Source organism: Cervus elaphus, chromosome 15, assembly GCF_910594005.1.
Source record: "Cervus elaphus chromosome 15, mCerEla1.1, whole genome shotgun sequence".
NCBI lineage: Eukaryota > Metazoa > Chordata > Mammalia > Artiodactyla > Cervidae > Cervus > Cervus elaphus.
Genome location: NC_057829.1, coordinates 24,730,522 through 24,743,420, shown reverse-complemented (window position 1 = coordinate 24,743,420; position 12,899 = coordinate 24,730,522). Strand labels below are relative to the sequence as shown.

Sequence of the window (12,899 nt, the reverse complement as noted above, 5' to 3'; positions counted from 1 at the left end):
GAAAAGCATATCCTGTAAGATCAGGAACAAGACAAGGATACTCGCTCTTAGTACTTTTATTCACCATAGTATTGATAGTCCTAGACATGGCAATCAGACAGAAAGAAGAAATAAAAGATGGCTAAAAGATATCACATCGAAAGATGTTCAGCATCACTAATCAGAGAAATGCAAATCAAAACCACGAGATATCACTTCACATCAGAATGGCTATCATCAAAAAGACCACAAATAGCACATGTTGGTGAAGACGTGAAGAAAAGGGAACTCGTATACATTGTTGGTAGGAATATAAATTGGTGCAGCCACTATGGAGAACATTATTGAGGTTCCTCAACAAAGTAAAAATAGAATTACCACATGATCCAGCAATTCTACTCCTAGGTATTTATCTAAAGAAAATGAAGAGAGTAATTCAAAAAGATACATACACCCCCAATGTTTATAGCGGAAGTATTTTTTTTTCAAATCAATTTAGTATTATCCTGACAGCTGGCATCATTAATCCTTTAATAGAAACCACTTAAAATTAGCCAAATATCTAAGATAATTACATGCACTAAAGATATACAAAGTATAACCATTTAAAAAGTAATAGATACCATAATTTGTACCTGACCATAACTTCTGTATTCAGAAATGATTGTAAAATTAAAATCTAAGATAAAATCTGTATACCATATACTTTGAGTGCTTTACATCTTAGAAAACAAAGGTAGTCTTTCACTGTTACACATTTAGTGTCCCTGGTGAGCTGAGGAGAGAAACACCAGGAAACTTAGAATTTTTGTACTTTTCTCTTAATGACTGTTGCGCATGCTGTGGTGCTCTGAGGTAGGTCTGGTGAAGGTCCATGAGACAAGGCTTTAGAATTTCCAGTGGATATCCAGTGTTTTATGCTAATGATTCAGGCCAGCTTTGTCTCATGACTGTGTTGACTGCTACATGAAAGACCACGGCAGTGATAACCGATGGCAAATATTGTAGATATGAGTCAGCGTCTATCAAACTTCAGTCTCGCAAAAGCACTGCTAAACTTTCAACTTTGCCTTTTGCAGGCTGCTGATGCAGAAAGTACTGGGTAAGAAACTGATTTACTGTTTGTAGAGCTAAGTCAAAAGCAAGGACTTTCAAGACTAGGTGCTGCCTTCTCAGAACTTGTTTCTTGGTTTAAGTGTCATCTGTAATGTACAGAAATTCTGCTACTTCTGGGGGGTCTATTTCTTCAAACTTTGAGGCTAACAGCATAGCAGCAGTGCCCACAAGTTGAAGTTATCCTCTCAACACAGACATGGATGAAAGTAAACCTATCAAGGTAGTTCACAGCCAAATGCAGGGTCTCATTTTGTAGTTTATATTCTTCTCCTACCTCAACTAACCAGTTCTCGAGGATAGCCTTCTCGAGGATAGCCTTCATACTGTTAGTAACGTCTGGCTGTTTCTTCATGTAACCCATGTTAGGCTCACATTTAACCTCCATTTCCCTAAGGTATGTGTGAACGTCCTCATGGTAGTCTGGTCCTTCATTAACACTCCCTGGCTTTTCATCTTCCAATACAATTGATGTGTCCATAGTATGTGGTGACTCCAAACTACCATCCATTGGGTAATCAAGAGGTTCCAGTGGTTTTCTTGGTCCTGGTAAAGTAACAGCCAGGACATCTTCACTTTCTGCTTTTTTAGATTCAGTTGGCCTCTTTTGCATTCTTCGGTTCATCCACGTGAATGGTAAAGGCAGGCTGTTTCCTGTTTACTTTCCAGGGAGGAACAGTGATATGCTAATCATTTATAGGAAGATCCTTAAGAGGTGCAACCCGTCAGGGGTTAGGCCTCTGAGGTGCTGGACCCTGTGAGTTTCCGGCCTTCAACCACCAGCCCACCCGGTCGGGGGCTGCTGGGCGGGTGCCTCCTTCTCAGGGTTGGTGTTCTCCTAGTCCTCCCGGAACGCTATCCGCTGCAGTGTTGGCGCCGAACCCGCCTAGCGGGCCAGCGGCCGGGGCGCGGAGCTGCCCACCATCGCTGCTCCCGGGGCGCGGTGGTTCAGCCCTGCATCCCGCAGACCCCCAGAGGAACTCTCCAAACGTACCCGCCCGTGGCAGCCTGAGCCAGCCTGCCCGCCCACCCAGGGGGACCGTGTCGGACCAGCGAGGTTGCTAAAGGCGGAGGCAAGCACTGCCAGGCCTGGAGGGACAAGGACGCCTCGGAAATGAAGCGAGCAGCCTGCTGAAGCAGCCCGTTCTTGCAGTTCAAATGTATAGCAGAAATTATTTAAATAGCCAAGATATGGATACAACCTCCATGTCCATCAACAGATAAGTGGATAAAGATGTTGGTTTATTATATAAACTGGAATGTACTCAGCCATAAAAAGGGATGGATTTTTGCCCTTTGCAACAACATGGATGAACTTGGAAAATATTATGCTTAGTGAAATAAGTCAGACAAATACTATATGATATCACTTATATCTGGAATCTAAAAGATAAAACGAATGAATTTAACAAAACAGAAACAGAATCATATATATAGAGAACTAGTGGTTACTAGTGGGGAGAAGAATGGGGAGAGGGTCAAATTGGGGTAGGGAATTAAGAGGTATCAACTACTATGCGGAGGAGCCTGGTAGGCTGCAGTCCATGGGGTCCCTACAAATCGGACACGACTGAGCGACTTCGCTTTCACTTTTCACTCATGCTTTGGAGAAGGACATGGCAACCCACTCCAGTATTCTTGCCTAGAGAATCCCAGGGACGGGGGAGCCTGGTGGGCTGCCGTCTATGGGGTCGCACAGAGTCGGACATGACTGAAGTGACTTAGCAGCAGCAGCAGCAACTATGTATGAAATAAATAGGACCTAGCATACAGCAGAGGGAATGTAACCAATATTTTTTGTATTTTTTTTGTAACCAATATTTTATAGTAACTTTAAATGAAGTAAATAATCTATATAAAAATTTTGAATCCTATGTCGTATACCTGAAATTATTATTTTAAATAAACTATTCCTCAATTTAAAAAATACATAAAATCAACTTATTTAAATAGATAAAATCTAAGTAAATTCTATATAGGTTTGTTTTTAAAAAGAAGTGTTGAAAAGAAACCAATTTATTTGCCATTACTATTTAATCTTGAATACTAACATGGAGAAGGAAAGAGAGCAATCCTTAGGAATTGTACAACCCAGGATATGCTACTTAACCTATAGTTTTCTCTTTTTAAGAGATCATATATGATTGTGATGGTAATTAAGTGAGATAACTATGTCAGATAATTGACTCAAGAGCACAGTGACAATAAGCTATCACTAAGAGAGAGTACAATTTCATCACAACAGTTATAATTCAAAAGCCATTAGCTGTATTCTAATATAGTCATTACTTGCAATAACTCATTTAATCTTCATACAACCCTGACATAGGCACTGTGAAAAGATGCTCGACATTAAAAGAAATGCAAATTAAAATGACATTTAAAGAAAATAAAATGACATTTTTCATTTATTAGAATAGCAGTCAAAAAGTTTCACCACCTAGACCCTTTGGCAAGCTGTGAGGAAATAAACTCACATATTGATGGTGAAAGTACAAAGTGGTGCAATCCCTATGAAAGGCAATTTGGCAATAATTATCAAAATTAAGTGCAACTTTAATACGGCAGTTTGAAATTTATCCCAGTTATACCTGCATATAACTACATGTTTTGACAGCTTTGTATATTTAAACAAATAGCTGAAAAGATTCCAATGTTCATCTGTAACAGACTAATTCAATTGTGATGTAGCTATATAATGCCTTGCAACTATAAAAAGGGATAAAAAACTCCATAGCTAACAGGAAAAGATTATATGTGAAATACATTTTGTAGAAAAAGAAACAATATACACATTCATATTTGCATAAAGTTACTCTGGAGGAATACAAAAGAAAGTAATGGTGAATAGAAAGAGTTTAGGAGCAATACTTCATAGTGAGGAAACAGCAAAGGTTTATTTAGGCTAGATATGTTTAAAAGCTATTTTGACTTTTTAATATATTTCCCTTAAAAGTAAACAAAAATTGACAGAGGAGTCTATGCAAAGACTTCAAAGAATAGTAAGTGAAAGAAATCTAAATGCAGAATAGTTTATGTAGTATCAAATTACAAATTAGAGCATAAGGAAGAGTGCAGAGTACATATTTTTTGATAATACTTGTTTAAGATATTTTAGGAAGGCTACATACAACAGTCAACATTTGTCTTTTAGAAACTCTACTCCGTGGTATTCTGATAAACGTTTAACAATCAGCTTGGGAAGTGGTGGGGAGGAAGCCCTATTTTGTAGGGTTGGCCAATTTTTGTGGTGCCAATCCACTATCAAAGTGACCAACTAAGTAAGAGTTGGGGAGAAATGCACACACCTAACAAGCTGGAAGGAGCTGTTTCCATGACATCACTGAGAGCGTGAATCCAACTACTTGAAAGAGGCCCCAGTGGCTACAGCTTTTTACTGACAATTTTATTGGCATTTAATCTGCCTAGGTATAGTCTATTTCCTGAACACCCATCTTGAAGTGCAAATTATTGGGTTGGCCAAAAATTTCCTTTGGGTTTTTCTGGAAGCTGTCTGTTAAAGCAAACCCAAATAACTACCTACTTCTGTTTGTATCTCTTCTCCTCCTACTCCAGCCCCTCCCCACCCCAGTTCCATTCTTGTCCTCTACTACTCCAAAAAGACCCAAGGGTACAGTTTAAAAGACAGTAAATGATTTCAAAGTCCCCTAGTTGTCTGTCTTCCATTAAATACCCATCCCAAGATTACAGGTTGCATGCACTCTGAACTAACAGGAATGTTGAACTCCTTAGATGAGATCTGGATCCAGTAGTTCCCAAGATACTGCCATGTTCTCATTTTTCCACATTCCTATCCTCAGGACACTCTTACACCTACTCCTGCAGGAGCCAAATGGTACTGAGGAAAGAGGCCTTCTATTCTGAAAATTCTGACTCTGCCCTTTGAACAGGATCTGCTTGTAGCCCCTCCCAACACATGCTCACATTCCATAAGTGCTGCATTTCCTACATCCAGAAACAGGTACCCAGACTACATGAAAAAATAAAAACTTTCAAAGCATTTTCAGAGCTTTCGTCCAACAAGACTATGACCTTTACTACACAGGTAGATCAGTTTGTTTCTTAAACTACTTTTCATCTTTTTCCCACCCCTTATTGCAGAAGTCTTTTAAAACATTTTTCCCTAATATTCCTCCCTAGAAGATCTTAATACCTCCCCGGAAGATTGTAATATCATAGATATAGTGTGTATCTGTTTACATACGGTGACCTCATTGTGATATCTTAAGTTTTTTCAACCCCTCCCCCACCAAGAACCAATTTTTTTCACCTCCTTGGAGGAAAAAGCAATCTTAAAAACTGACAAATAGAGCAGCAGGAGCAGCCCATAGTGTATTAATCCCTAATCAGAAGTGATATCTTCCAAGTCTGCTTTCTCAACCTGAAAATTGAGCATCTGAAGGAAAATCCAAGGGAAAACCACTGAGGCCTCCATTAATTTTGACTTTAAGAAGACACAATCATTTCTGACACTGTATTTTCCCCTCACATTCCCTTTAAAATACAGCATGAAAAAGACACACAGAGGTCAGCCCTGCTCTCCAACCTACCACCAAACAATGCTCACCACAACTGCTTGCTAACAAAATCAAATTTAAGTCAAAAGTAAGTGGAGATGAACCAGTGACTCACCAAAGATCCATGTAAGGAAATTCTAAAATAAGCATTTGACACACACATACATTAAAAATATCCTCATTCAAAGGGGATCTACTTTATTTTACTAGAGCAGTGAAATTACCTACTCCAGAATCCCAGCCGTTAATTTCCCCTTTTCCTTTTTTAGGCATAAAAAAGGAATACCTGCCCTACCAAGATTTGTAACCCTAACATTCTTTTTTAGTTTTGCCTCTTATCTGTTTCTCCAGTTTGCCTACACAGCTACCCAGTGAGGGATTTCAAAGGCCACAGATAGGCAGGGCTGGGTCAGCCAGAAGAGGGGGAGCATAGAGAATGGGTGAGTATACACCCCAACCTATCCTACCTTGGTGCCACAGGGCCTTATGGCTTTTCCAAGCTTGTGCCGAATAGGAGCCATGGAAGAAACTACAGATGTTTCCCAATTCTCTCCTTCAGATCCAGAAGCCAGATCCAAAAGCTTTCCTAAAGTTTTCATTCTTATCCCCCAGAACTCCACCCTCATTTGGCCACAGGGTTTTAGAATCCACAGTAAATCCTTTACTTGGGGGTGGGGCAAAGGAGGAGACTTTAACTAAAGGGAGGGACAACTTCTATTTAGTCAAAAACGAAGTTAATTGCAAATGAGTTCCAAAGTACAAAAACCACTACAATACTGTAAAGTAATTAGCCTCCAACTAATAAAAATAAATGGAAAAAATAATAATAAAACATAAAAAAAAAAAACCCTGACCTAAGAGCTAAACCTCTCTAGTCATAGATGACCTTGTCTTAGACCACCTCCTCAGAAGCTAAGAGCCAGTATAATTTATTCCTAGTGAAAAAGATAAAAATCCAGAACTTCCCTGGCGGTCCACAGGGCTCAAGTTCAACCCCTAGTCAGGAAACAGTTTCCACATGCCTCGAGGCATAGGAAAAAAAAAAGTATGTAAGACATAAAAAAAAAAAAGGAAAGATAAAAACCCCCTCTCTGGTGGCAAGGCTAAAAGCACCAAGGCCAAGACTGTCCTTCAGTAAGAGCCCATTATGGTACCTCCCTCAGGAAAAAAATGAAGACAATTGAAATCAGCCAGCCCACCAAGTACACTTGATTCTCTCGTGGCAAAAACAAAATGAAGAGACAAGCTTTGGGGATCTGGTTCTGTGGTTATTGAAAAGGTGGCAGGTAATTCCCGAACCTACAGCACCACTTCTATCATACTATAGTTTGATTGAAGTAACTGAAGGTCCACCATTTGTAACATTGCTAGCCCATAATAAATGTGTTAATTCATGTAAAAACAACAAAAGACAAAAAAAAAAAACCCAGACTCCAAATCTGCCTCAAGCTATCAACCCACTAAATTCCCTCCTCATTCAAGTATCTTCAGGTAACCCCTTCAGGTTACCCCTCAAGGTTATAAATTACTTCTGAACTGCCAAATCCAAACATTCCTTAAATGTTACACACCTACTCTGCTCTTTTGTAGATGCCCAAGGGGATTCTCCAATGAAACTAAAATCTAGATCTCCCCTGGAGTCTCACTCTTGAATGTCTGTCCCTTGGCTATAGGTGTGTCCCCCTAAGCCTGTTCCTTAGAAGATTCTAAATCCACTGCCTTTTTGTCCTTCATACTTTTCATGAACAACCCTATCCAAGCTTAAAATTAATAACCAACTCTGATGTTCAGTGTATTATTCTTTACACTTTTTACATACTTTAACTGTTTCATGTATTTTTAATAATGTGAGCTTTCCCAGAATGAAACTGACAACTCCCCTTTCTATTGCTTACCAACCACATGGCATAAAGTTCTATAGATCCCCTTTGCACCTCAATTTCCTTACAATAACTCAACTGACACATACTACTATATATAAAATAGATAACCAACAAGGACCTACTGTATAGCACAGGAAACGATACTCAATAATTTATAACAACCTATAAGGGAAAAGAATCTAAAAAAGAAGTGCACTTAAATTAACACGATATTGTAAATCAACCATTGTTGTTGCTGTCCAACTGTTTGCGACTCTATGGACTGCAGCACGCCAGGCTTCCCTGTCCTTCATCATATTCAGGAGCATGCTCAAACTCATGTCCATTGACTCAGTGATGCCATCCAACCATCTCATCTTCTGTCGTCCCCTTCTCCTCCTGCCTTCACTCTTTCTCAGAATTAGGGTCTTTTCTAATGAGTCAGCTCTCCACATCAGGTGGCCAAAGTATTGAAGCTTCAGTTTCAGCATCAGTCCTTCCAATGAATATTCACTATTGATTTCCTTTAGGATTGACTGGTTTGATCTCCTTGCAGCCCAAGGGACTCTCAAGAGTATTCTCCAACTTCACAGTTCAAAACAACTATACTTAAATTAAAAAGCAATAATTTCTCAGGATTTAAAAAATAATTTTAAAAAGATATATAACTACTGTATAGCACAGTACATACTACATCTATTCAGCTATCTGTGAGTTATAGCAGAACAACATTGCTTTTTAAATAAAATATCATAACTTAATCTCCAAATTCAGTGTAAGCACATAGGTTTCACACAGGGCTTCCCTGGTGTCTCAGATAGTAAAGAACCTGCCTGCTTTGCAGGAAACCCAGGTTCAGTGCCTGGGCCAGGAAGATCCCCTGGAGAAGGGAATAGCAATCCACTCCAGTATTCTTGCCTGGAGAACTCCAAGGACAGAGGAGCCTGGAGGGCTACAGTCCATGGAGTCAAAGAGTCAAACAGGACTGAGAGACTAGCACTTTCACTTTTCACACAGGGTTCCCACAAATTATTCAGGAAAGGAGTGAAACTGGGACCCAATTTAGAGGCTAGATCTTAAGGAGGCAATCAGAGGTCACCTTCTATTTCTCCCACAAATATTCATTGGCCTATAAATCCTCTTCAAAATGACCCTGGTATATTTTACTTTCTCGTATAATTTTTCTTCAAATTTGTTAGTTTCATGTAATTAGGAGAAAAAGATACGGTGAAAACTTCTTGGTATTAAGTAATACCATACTATGAATTGCCATATTAATTTTAAAAACAGAAGAAGAACATACAAATTGCAGATTATTTAATCCAACCACACGAGTTTTTCCAAATGCAGCTTACACGCACTTTTTTGGGCTTGTCTGTTAATGACACTTAAACTCTCCTCAAGATTTCAGGAGATTAGTAATCTTGTTTTCCACTAGGGTTTAACCCCTCTCAAATCAGTCTACCTGGAATGTTCCCTCATGATCAAAGATAATATTCAAAGACCTTGCCTCACCTAACTCCCTCGAAGGCCATCAGATAACTAGGTAATTCATGATCCTATGAAGAACCAAGAAAGGTTTTAGTTTTTGATTCTTTCCACATCCCCCATGTGCATGCATGCACAGTGGTGGCACAGTGGGAAAGAACCCTCCTGCCAATGCAGGAGACATGGGTTCAATCGCTGGGTCAGGAAGATCCCCTGAAGAAGGAAATGGCAATCCACTTCAGTATTCTTGGCTGGAAAATGCCATGGACAGAGGAGCCTGGCAGGCTACTCTTTGGGGTCCCAGAGTCAGATACGACTAGTCATGCACACACATCCACGCTCATGGCCCACATGCCTTGGGTCTCTGCTCCCTTCCTCCAACATTTTCCTTTGAAGAAAATATGTCTATTTCAGTTTAGACTTTCTAAGAACAATAACATAATCTCCAAGAAAACTGACTATTTATTCAGCACTTAGCTGGTGATGGTATGCACAGAGGTATTTATACATTAATAACAGAAAAATCAGAGAGCATTCTGGAGTCAAAGACCCGTAAATCTCTCCCAGCTACCTTCTTCCCAACAGCCTAGGACAAACTGAAATCTTTTGTCTTGAGAAAACAAAAGCCTCCAGAAATATTTAGCTCCCATCCTACCTCACTGCCCTGTTCACAAAGAATGTCATCCAAACTGCAATCACCCTATCGTGTACTTTCAACCCATTGTAATTAGGCTTCTGCTCCCACTACCCCATTGAAACTATTGGCATACCCCACTGAAACAAGGCATGTGGGCCAAGATTCACCATTGTAGTCCAATTGCTCACTTAAGATCTTCCTTTCAGTTCTGAGTCCATCATTTCAGTCTCCTGGTTGGCTTCTTTGCCCACATATAAAGGATAGTGTTTCCCTCTGTCTCCTCTCCATCCGACTCATTTATTGGCACACTTGCCTTTCAGTCTATGATTGCCTGCTGTTGATTCTTGCATCAAGAAAAGATATTTCTCCTGAATGTGAAATTCATTTATCCACTAACTGGACATCTTCACCTGGTAATTACAACTGAACCATGTCTAAAAGGGCTTCCCTGATGGCTCAGATGGTAAGGAATTTGCCTGCAATACAGGAGACCCAATTTCTAACCCTTGGTCAGGAAGATCCCCTGGAGAAGGGTGTGGCTGGCAACTCCAGTATTATTGCCTGGAGAATTCCATGGACAAAGGAGCTTGGTGGGCTACAGTAAATGGGGTCGTGGAGTGTCGGACAGGACTGAGTGATTAAAACTTTCATGTCTAAAAGTTAATGAATTACCTCATTCTTTGGGCTTGCTTTAACCCCCAAATCCATCTAATGACCCATGAGTCTTCTGAGAAGCCATTAAGTTGAGTAGACCCTTCCATTGATCCCTGTGTTCCCCGTTCCTACTTCTCTGCCTCAGTACATGCATTCAAAATGCTTATAGAGACCAATAACAAGGCATGTATCCATCAAAAGTAGAGAAAAGGGACCAGTTCTTATGGAGCTCACATTTTAATGAGTGGATTAATCTCAGAATTTGGATTGGTTTGCAGAATATAGCACTCCCAAACCTTCATGCTATTCTAAGGAAGCACTGTCCAATGTAAATACAAAGTGAACTACAGAAATCATTTCAAAGCTTTTAGAAGGTATTTTCTTTAGGTAAAAAGAAGCAGGTAAAATAAAATTTAATATATTTCTATTTAAGTCAAGCATATTATTTTGGCATGGAATTAATATAAAAATTATCAGATAGTTTACATTTCTACATAAAATCTATGAAATTTAGTGTATATTTTATACTTAAGTGTTGGTCGCTCAGTCATGCCTGACTCTTTGTGACCCCATGGACTGCAGCCTACCCACCAGGCTCCTCTTTCATGAGATTTTCCAGGCAAGGATACTGGAGTGGGTTTCTATTTCCTTCTCCAGGGGATCTTCCCAACCCAGGGATGGAACCCTGGTCTCCTGCACTGCAGGCAGATTCTTTACCGACTGAGCTACAAGGGAAGCCCGTACTTTATACTTAATGAATCACAATTCAATGCTAAATATTCAATGACTGAGGAAAATGTAGTGGTACCAAAATAAAGTTGTATTTTAAATTTTAAAATTAAAATAAAATAAAAATTGGTTTCTCAGTTGTCCCACCCAAATTTCAAATTATTAGACAATGCAGTTATTTGTAGAATTCATTTGAAATGCAAATCTCATTGCTTTAGGCTATATTCCACACTGCACCTGGCTAAACAACAACATCACCCAAGGGGGTTCTAGAAACCGCACATTCTAAACCAACCCCTGCCTGGTTTCCTTAGATCTGAAGCTAAAAAGCCCATAAAGACTCAAAGAACAGCCTGGTAAAGGAAAGAGGGAAACAAGATTCCCCAGAGCAAAATTCACATTTTTCAGTCCAGCAAACAAGGCCTCCAAGTTCCTGGCTTTGGGCCATATTTTACAGAATGTCTCTTAAACCAACCATACTCCCCTAGCCAGCCCTACCCCCAGCCTTGCTTCCTCTAGGCTATTTTAAGCAGCCCTGTCTATCTTCAAGTAGAACTTAACATAGAAAGCTCTTTGGTCGTCCAATTTGCCTCTAATAAAGAACTAGAGGAAATGTGACACTGTGGAATCAAGTACTTCTTAATGCCTCAGCCTTTTGTATGTTTTCTTGTTGCTGTTGGTGGTGGTGGTTTTATTTTTTTGGCCACATCACAAGTCATGAGGGATCTGATCTCTCAGACAGGGATGAAACACTTTCCCCCTGCAGTGGAAGCCCAGATTAAACACTGGACTGTCCAGGAAATCCCGGATCAAATATTTCTTTTTTTTTTTCCCCCAATCAATTATTTGTTATCCTCCTGCCTCACTCAGATAAAAGGGGCTTCCCTGGTGGCTCAGATGGTAAAGAATCTGTCTACAATGCAGGAGACCCAGGTTCAGCCCCTGGGTTGGGAAGATCCCCTGGAGAAGGAAATGGCAACCCACCCCAGTATTCTTTCCTGGAGAATCCCATGGACAGAGGAGCCTGACAGGGTACAGTCCATGGGGTTGCAAAGAGTCAGACATGACTGAGGAACTAATGCACTTAGATAAAACTGAACACTCCCTTCTTTACTATCTCTGCACACATATTTAACACATCAATTGATTGCACTTACTTATTTTGTTGTTCAGTCACTCCATCATGTCTGACTCTTTGAGACCCCATGGACTGTAGCAAGCCAGGCTTCCTTGTCCTTCATTATCTCCTAGAGTTTGGTCAACCATGTCCACTGAGTCAGTGATGCCATCCAACCATCTCGTCCTCTGTTGTCCCCTTCTCCTCCTGCCTTCAATCTTTCCCATCATCAGGGTCTTTTCCAATGACTCTGCTCTTCAAATCAGGTGGCCAAAATATTGGAGCTTCAGCTTCAGCAACAGTCCTTCCAGTGAATATTCAGGGTTGATTTGCTTTAGCATTGGCTCATTTGATCTCCTTGCAATCCAAGGGACTCTCAAGAGTCTTCTCCAACACCACAGTTTGAAAGCATCAATTCTTTGGTCCTCAGCCTTCTTTATGGTCCAACTCTCACATCCATACATAACTACTGGAAAAACCATAACTTTGACCATACAGAACTTTGCCAGCAAAGTAATGTGTCTGCTTTTTAATATGCTGTCTAGGTTGGTCATAGCTTTTCTTCTAAGTAGCAACCACCTTTTAATTTCATGGCTGCAGTCACCATCTGCAGTGATTTTGGAGCCCCCAAATTAAAGTCTGCCACTGTTTCCATTATATCCCCTTCTATTTGCCACAAAGTGATGGGATCATATGCCATGATCTTAGTTTTCTGAATGTTGAGTTTTAAGCCAGCTTTTTCACTCCTCTTTCACTTTCATCAAGAGGCTCTTTAATTCTTC

The 12,899-nt window shown here is 40.1% G+C and overlaps 1 protein-coding gene and 1 pseudogene across 2 annotated transcripts in view; both read right to left on the bottom strand.

Moving 5' to 3' along the window:
- Window positions 1–12,899, bottom strand: part of TET1 (tet methylcytosine dioxygenase 1) — a 136,584-nt gene that overhangs the window by 51,428 nt on the left and 72,257 nt on the right. The gene's annotated exons all lie outside the window — the stretch shown is intronic.
- On the bottom strand, window positions 416–2,017 carry LOC122709223 (annotated as a pseudogene).